The sequence below is a fragment of the Pristiophorus japonicus genome, unplaced genomic scaffold (genome assembly GCF_044704955.1).
Source record: "Pristiophorus japonicus isolate sPriJap1 unplaced genomic scaffold, sPriJap1.hap1 HAP1_SCAFFOLD_113, whole genome shotgun sequence".
NCBI classification, from domain to species: domain Eukaryota; kingdom Metazoa; phylum Chordata; class Chondrichthyes; family Pristiophoridae; genus Pristiophorus; species Pristiophorus japonicus.
The window spans coordinates 597941-605942 of record NW_027250788.1 but is presented as its reverse complement, the minus strand read 5'-3'; the positions used below and the strand labels follow the sequence as shown (position 1 = coordinate 605942).

Sequence of the window (8002 nt, the reverse complement as noted above, 5' to 3'; positions counted from 1 at the left end):
TTTAGAGGGCACATTTCAATGCTTCACAAAACCATTCCTTTCGCTACAGCCAACCAGGATCGGTTCTCAGTTTGAGAAGTAACTTTGATATCATTGTTTGCACTTGAAGTGGGGTCATTTTATTAAGTTCGATGGATGGCCCAAAGCACTTCAGAGTGGTGTCAAACAAATGAGTTTGCAATTAAAAACACTGAATGTCAGGAGTGGGATTTGAGCCCAAATTTCCAGAGGAGACTGTGATCTGAACACAGCACCTGAGACCGCTTGGCCATCCTGACTGGTAGAAGTTTCAGTTACAAGTTATTGCTCTGGAACGTTTCAGACCGGGCACTTGTTCAGTGTGACTGGAAGGCCCAGTGACCGGGATATCCTCTCCCCCGGCGTTTTCCTGAGCCTGTGCTCGGTGTGTGGGGAGCTTTGGTCCGGATCCGAGATCGCTTGCATCATGTGACAATGCACCTCGGACTGCTCTTGTTCCATTTTATCGCACATTAGTTTTTGGTTCAAAAATAATATCAGAAGTGGTACATGAACCCACATCTCCAGAGGAGACAATGACCTGAACACAGAACGGCCATCTTGCCTATTAAGTGCTGTGTGTGGCGACCTGCAGGTTGATTTTGAACCTTTGTGTCCTGTCACATGAAATAAATGAGGGCAGCAGGCGTATCGCTGCCTGACACCGTGGAAACAGTGAGACAGACATTGCATTGTGATCAGGTTTAATCACAGCAATATCTGCTGTCAGGAGCTGAAAAGGAGGAAGAGCTGAAAAAACACAAGAAAAAAGCTAAGAAATGTCAGCAATTGTGGTAAACTCTTTAATGTGTTTCCTGCTCGTTTCGTGGTGCGGTGCTCACAGAGGGAGCCCAGATTCAGAAAGTAACACTTTCATTCAAAATCTTTAAAATAATGACATGCAACTAATTAAACTGTGTGTCGGGGGATGGGGATGGATGAAGATTATTTGTTTTATTCGCCACTCATTAACCGACAGCGTTGTTTTGTAGAATTGCTGCTGAGGGACAGTGGAAACTTCAATAACTGAACTTTAATTATTTAAGGATTTTGAATAATTGATGAAGTTTTCTCCCCTATCTTATTTTACTCACTCTGTATGCTGGAGACTGGTTTAAAATGTTCAGTGCTCATGCGACAAGGAACCTGGGGCGACTTTTGTTCAATTTATTTCACAGCAAAAATAGTCTCCAAAATAATGTTTCCACCCGTGCTCGAACCAGAGACCTTTCGCGTGTAAGGCTAACGTGATAACCACTACACTACAGTTAAAGTAATCTAAAGTATAAAACCAGAGCTTTAACCTACAGAGCTGGCCGATACTTCAGGAGCTGGTTTAACGAGAATAGAATGATGGTGCTATATTTCGGAAGGCTGTGAGTTTGGCAGGAATTGATCTCGTGTTTCACAGACTTTACATATCGGAACAGGAGATGGCCATTTAGCAGCGAGTGGTTAGGATCTGGAATGCACGGCTTGAAAGGGCGGTGGAGGCAGACTCAATTTTATCTTTCAGACGGGAGTTGGATATGGGTCTGAAGGAAAAACAATTGCAGAGCTGCAGAGAAAGAGCGGGTGAGTGGGACTCGCTGAGAGTCGGCACGGGCTCGATTGGCCGAATGGCCTTCCGTGCTGTAACCATTCCATGATTCGATAAGTTAGTGGCACATTACATAGTGTGGGTGGGAGCACAGCATTGCAAAGGGACATGGATTGAGTCGGCAAAACTAGAGGCATCTGATTCAGGAGATTCGTGGCGCGGTGAAATTTCGGAGTTCAATGACTTTGAAAGGAACATTTTTGTTTTGTGCCGTTTCGGTCAGAGGTTTTCCATGAAAGCAACATTAAATGAAAAGAAATACAATCGCCCAACGTGGGGCTCGAACCAACGACCATGAGATTAAGAGTCTCATGCTCTACCGACTGAGCTAGCCAGGCTGCTGTCCAACGCAGGTTTTTATTACTCATTGCAGCCAGGCGCCTGTTGGCTCCGCCCCAGATGTTGAATCTTGCTGTTGAAGAACTGCCAGGGTCTTCTTGAATGGTGGACCAGGCTCGAGGGGACGAATAGCCAACTCCGGCCCCGAATCCTTACGTGTTTATGATTAGCTCCTTCAGGGTAAACGAGCCAAAGAAGTACAGCGGAAACGTTACAAGGACATACCCCAAAGACTCCCTGGTAAAGTGCGACATCACCACTGACACCTGGGAGACCCTGGCCGCAGACCGCACGAGGTGGAGAAAGTCCATCCGGTAGGGCGTTGAGCTCTTTAAGTCTCGACGCAAGGAGCATGAAGAGACCAAGCGCAGGCAGCGGAAGGAGCACGCGGCAAACAAGTCCCACCGACCCCTTCCCTCGACGTATGTCTGTCCCACCTGCAACAGGGTCTGTGGCTCTCCTATCGGACTGTTCAGCCATCAAAGGACTCACTTTTGGATGGAAGCAAGTCCTCCTCGATCCCGAGAGACTTCCTCTGATGGTGTCTGTGATTTGCGGTACACTGCGGAAACATCTCCACTTTCAGCACCAGATTACCAGAATTAAACCCAATGGCATCGGCACAAAAGCTCTTCATCTGCTCAGAGCAAAATATATCATATGACAATAGAATTTTATGAATTAATTAATGATGTTTAAATCAATGGTTCTTTTTTTTTGCATAGGAGATGCATAAAGATGTGTAAAATAGATGAACTATTTTTTTATAAGGTTTTGAATGAAAAGTACAATTTCCCTACCGCGAATCGAACCGGGGCCGCGGCGGTGAGAGCGCTAAATCCTAACCACTAGACCATCAGGAAACCCAGTTTGGACACAGAAGCAGTGGTTTTGTCGAGGTTCACATCGCGCAGCTCCGTAACACAGGACTCTGTGCTCGACGGGCTGTTACGAGGGACAAACACATCACCTGTTGCTGGAGGGCTATCAACTCAATCAAAGTGACCACGACGTGATTTGAACAAGTAACCTTCGGATCTGAAGTCAGACACACTACCGTTGCTCCATCAGACCTACACAGTGAGCTGGAGATGTTTGTCTATATGAAGGTTCTGTAATACAAGGGGCTTTAAAATCTCCGCCCATTCCCACCAGGTATCACAAGCAGCGCTGACCTGACAGGCACCGTATAGTTTCTTCTTAAACTTTTCTTTTGCTTTCACGGGAAACCATCATAAATTAACCCCTCGCCTTCTTTTGCACAATCAAACAAATGCTAACTCAGGAACAGTCCATACTTCAATTATTTGTCTTGTGCTTTGCATCTTAACTCGAAAACCATATCCCATTTTACTCACTGTATTGTAGCTTTCTGGTTCAAAATCTTTATTGCTGATGACACCACGAATTTGGGGCAACTTTTATCAAATTTAACAGCACCGGTTATTACACCGTGCACACAAAATATAATCAGTAGTGAAGATAAAATCCCACCGTGCGTATTTTCAGATTCAACGCAGCAGCATTTCAAATAAATTTTACACTGAAAAGATTTGCAAGTGTTGCTTGTATTTGTGTCTTTAAATAAACTTTGTGGCGTCTGACTCCCATTCATGCCACTGCTGAACAAGAAAGGAGTGTTTACATTGACTAGACTGCACTGCCCCTGATATTTGTGAGCTCATCCTTTATATTCAGTGCTTTCTCACCCTTTGATGGGCTGCAGTGTAGCGGATATCACGTTGGCCTCACATCGAGTACTGTTGAGTGGGATGACTCATCAGCGGAGGGCAGCACCAGCCAAGTTCATGGCACCATGGCTAGCTCTGCTGCACAGAAGGGCAGGAAAAAGAGTGGGACAGCGATAGTGATAGGGGATTCGATTGTAAGGGGAATAGATATGCGTTTCTGCGGCCGCAACCGAGACTCCAGGATGGTATGTTGCCTCCCTGGTGCAAGGGTCAATGATGTCTTGGAGCGGGTGCAGGACATTCTGAAAAGGGAGGGTGAACAGCCAGTTGTAGTGGTGCACATTGGTACCAAAGATTTAGGTAAAAAAAAGGGATGAGGTCCTACGAGATGAATTTAAAGAGCTAGAAGCTAAATTAAAAAGTAGGACCTCAAAAGTAGTAATCTCGTGATTGCTACCAATGCCACGTGCTAGTCAGAGGAGAAATCGCAGGATAGCTCAGATGAATACTTGGCTTGAGCAGTGGTGCAGCAGGGAGGGATTCAAATTCCTGGGGCATTGGAACCGGTTCTGGGGGAGGTGGGACCAGTACAAACCAGACGGTCTGCACCTGACAAGGTCCGGAACCAAAGTCCTAGGGGGGGAGTGTTTGCCAGTGCTGTTGGGGAGGAGTTAAACTAATATGGCAGGGGGATGAGAACCAATGCAGGGAGACAGAGGGAAACAAAATGAAGACAGATTCAAAAGACAGAAAGGAGATGAGTAAAAGTGGAGGGCAGAGAAACCCAAGGCAAAAACCAAAAAGGGCCATTGTACATCCAAATTCTAAAGGGTCAAAGTGCAATAAAAAGGCAAGCCTGAAAGCTCGGTGCCTCAATGCGAGGAGTATTCGAAACGCAGGAGAGGGCTCTGAGCTAGAGTGGTTGAGAGCGCAGATAAACAGGACCCCAAGAAATAATGCAAAAGGCAGGAGGCAACAGAGCAGAGTAGCACTGGGGTCAGTGTTAAACACAAGGTGATAGGAAGGGACAATATGTATGAATATAAAGGGGCTGCAGGAGGGGTCAAAACTAAAAATCATGGATTAAAAACTAGTATTAAATACTTTACCTAAATGCACGCAGCATTCAAAATAAAGTAAATGCGTTGACGGCACAAATCATGACAAATAGGTATGATTTGGTGGCCATTACAGAAACGTGGTTGCAGGGTGGCGAAGACTGGGAATTAAACATACAGGGGTAGCTGACAATTCGGAAAGATAGACAAGAAAGGAAAGGAGGTAGGGTAGCTCTGTTAATAAAGGATGATATCAGGGCAGTTGTGAGAGATGATATTGGCTCTAATGAACAAAATGTTGAATCATTGTGGGTGGAGATTAGAGACAGTAAGGGGAAAAAGTCACTGGTGGACGTAGTTTATCGGCGCCGAAATAATAACTTGACGGTGGGGCGGGCAATAATCAAGTGAATAATGGAGGCATGTGAAAAAGGAACGGCAGTAATCATGGGGGATTTTAACCTACATATTGATTGGTCAATTCAAATCGCACGGGTAAGCCTGGAGGAGGAATTCATAGAATGCATACAGGATTGTTTCTGAGAACAATATGTTGCAGAACCGACAAGGGAGCAAGCTATCTTAGATTTGGTCCTGTGCAATGAGACAGGAATAATAAACGATCTACTAGTAAAAGATCCTCTCGGAATGAGTGATCACAGTTTGGTTGAATTTGTAATATAGATTGAGGGTGAGGAAGTAATGTCTCAAACGAGCATACAATGCGAAAACAAAGGGGACGACAGTGGGATGAGGGCAGAGTTGACTAAAGTAGACTGGGAACACAGACTAAACGGTGGCACAATTGAGGTACAGCAGAGGACTTTGAAGGAGCTCTTTCATAGTGCACAACAAAAATATATTCCAGTGAAAAAGAAGGGCAGTAAGAGAAGGGATAACCTGCCGTGGATAACCAAGGAAATAAAGGAGGGTATAAAATTAAAAACCAATGCGTATAAGGTGGCCAAGGTTAGTGGAAAACTAGAAGATTGGGAAAATGTTAAACGACAGCAAACAATGACTAAGAAAGCAATAAAGAAAGGAAAGATAGATTACGAAATTATACTTGCGCAAAACATAAAAACAGATATTAAAAGGTTTTACCGATATATAAAACGGCAAAGAGTGACTAAAGTAAATGTTGGTCCCTCAGAAGATGAGAAGGGGGATTTAATAATGGGAAATGTGGAAATGGCTGAGATCTTAAACAATTATTTTGCTTCTGTCTTCACAGTGGAAATTACAAAAACCATGCCAGAAATTGCTGGTCACAGGAATGTGGGAAGGGAGGACCTTGAGACAATCACTATCACTAGGCGGGTAGTGCTGGACAGGTTAATGGGACTCCAGGTAGACAAGTTCCCTGGTCCTGATGAAATGCATCCCAGGGTATTAAAAGAGATGGCGGAAGTTATAGCAGATGCATTCGCAATAATCTTCCAAAATTATCTGGACTCTGGAGAGGTACCAGCGGATTGTAAAGCAGCTAATGTTACGCCTCTGTTTAAAAAAGGGGGCAGCCAAAAGGCAGGATACAATAGGCCGGGTAGTTTAACATCTGTCGTGGGGAAAATGTTTGAAACTATCATTAAGAAAGAAATAGCGGGACATCGAGATAGGCTTAGTGCACTCAAGCAGACACAGCATGGATTCATGAAGGGCAAATCATGTTTAACTAATTTCCTGGAATTCTTTGAGGATATAACGAGCATGGTGGATAGAGGTGTACCGATGGATGTGGTGTATTTATATTTCCAAAAGGCTTTCGATAAGCTACCACACAAAAGGTTACGTCCGAATATAGAGGTACGCGGAGTCAGAGGATATGTATTAGCATGGATCGAGATTTGGCTGGCGAACAGAAAGCAGAGAGTCGGGATAAATGGGTGCTTTTCAGGTTGGAAATTGGTGGTTAGTGGTGTGCCACAGGGATCGGTGCTGGGACCACAACTGTATGCAATATACATAGATGACCTGGAAGAGGGGACAGAGTGTAGTGTAAAAGAATTTGCAGATGACACAAAGATTAGTGGGAAAGCGAGTTGTGTAGAGGACACAGAAAGGCTGCAAAGAGATTTGGATAGGTTAAGCGAATGGGCTAAGGTTTGGCAGATGGAATACAATGTCGGAAAGTGTGAGGTCATCCACCTTGGGAAAAAAAACAGTAAAAGGGAATATTATTTGAATAGGGAGAAATTACAACATGCTGCGGTGCAGAGGGACCTGGGGGTTCTTGTGCATGAATCCCCAAAAGTTAGTTTGCAGGTGCAGCAGGTAATCAGGAAAGTGAATGGTATGTTCGCCTTCATTGCGAGAGGGATGGAGTACAAAAGCAGGGAGGTCCTGCTGCAACTGTATAGGGTATTGGTGAGGCCGCACCTGGAGTACTGCGTGCAGTTTTGGTTACCTTACTTAAGGAAGGATATACTGGCATTGGAGGGGTTACAGAGACGATTCACTCGTTGGTTCCGCAGATGAGGGGGTTATCTTATGATGATAGATTGAGGAGACTGGGTATTTACTCGGTGGAGTTCAGAAGGATGAGGAGTGATCTCATAGAAACATTTAAAATAATGAAAGGGATAGACAAAATAGAGGCAGAGAGGTTGTTTCCACTGGTAGGGGAGACTAGAACTAGGAGGCACAGCCTCAAAATACTGGGGAGCCAATTTAATACCGAGTTGAGAAGGAATTTCTTCTCCCAGTGGTTTTTCAATCTGTGGAATTATCTGCCCAAGGAAGCAGTTGAGGCTAGCTCATTGAATGTATTCAAGTCACAGATAGATAGATGTTTAACCACTAAGGGAATTAAGGGTTACGGGAACGGGCGGGTAAGTGGAGCTGAGTCCACGGCCAGATCAGCCATGATCTTGTTGAATGGCGGAGCATGCTCGAGGGGGAAGATGGCCTACTCCTCTTCCTAATTCTTGTGTTTCTTATGTTTCTTATGGAGTAGGCGTCGACTACAACCAAAAACATTTTTGAAAGGATCTGCGTAGTCCTCATGTATGCGTGCCCAAGGCTTGGTGGGCCAGGACCATGGGCTAAGGTGGGCTTCCCTTGGCGCATTAGTCAGCTGGGCAAACGTGTTGCACCTGCGAACACAAAGTTCCAGATCTGCATCTATCCCTGGACACCAAATGTGTGACTTGGCAATTGCCTTCCTCATGACAATGCCCGGGTGCTCATTGTGGAGTTCTCTGATGAACACCTCTCTGCACATCTGGTTTCTACGCAGTTTCCCCACAGTAGGCAATCGGCCTGAATCGAGAGTTCATCCCTGCGCCGGTGAAATA

General features: G+C 45.0%; 1 non-coding gene across 1 annotated transcript; it reads right to left on the bottom strand.

Moving 5' to 3' along the window:
• Nucleotides 1-1883: 1883 nt before the first annotated feature.
• trnak-cuu (transfer RNA lysine (anticodon CUU)) lies at nucleotides 1884-1956 on the bottom strand. The gene has a single exon. It is a non-coding gene; the product is annotated as a tRNA-Lys (tRNA).
• Nucleotides 1957-8002: the final 6046 nt, after the last annotated feature.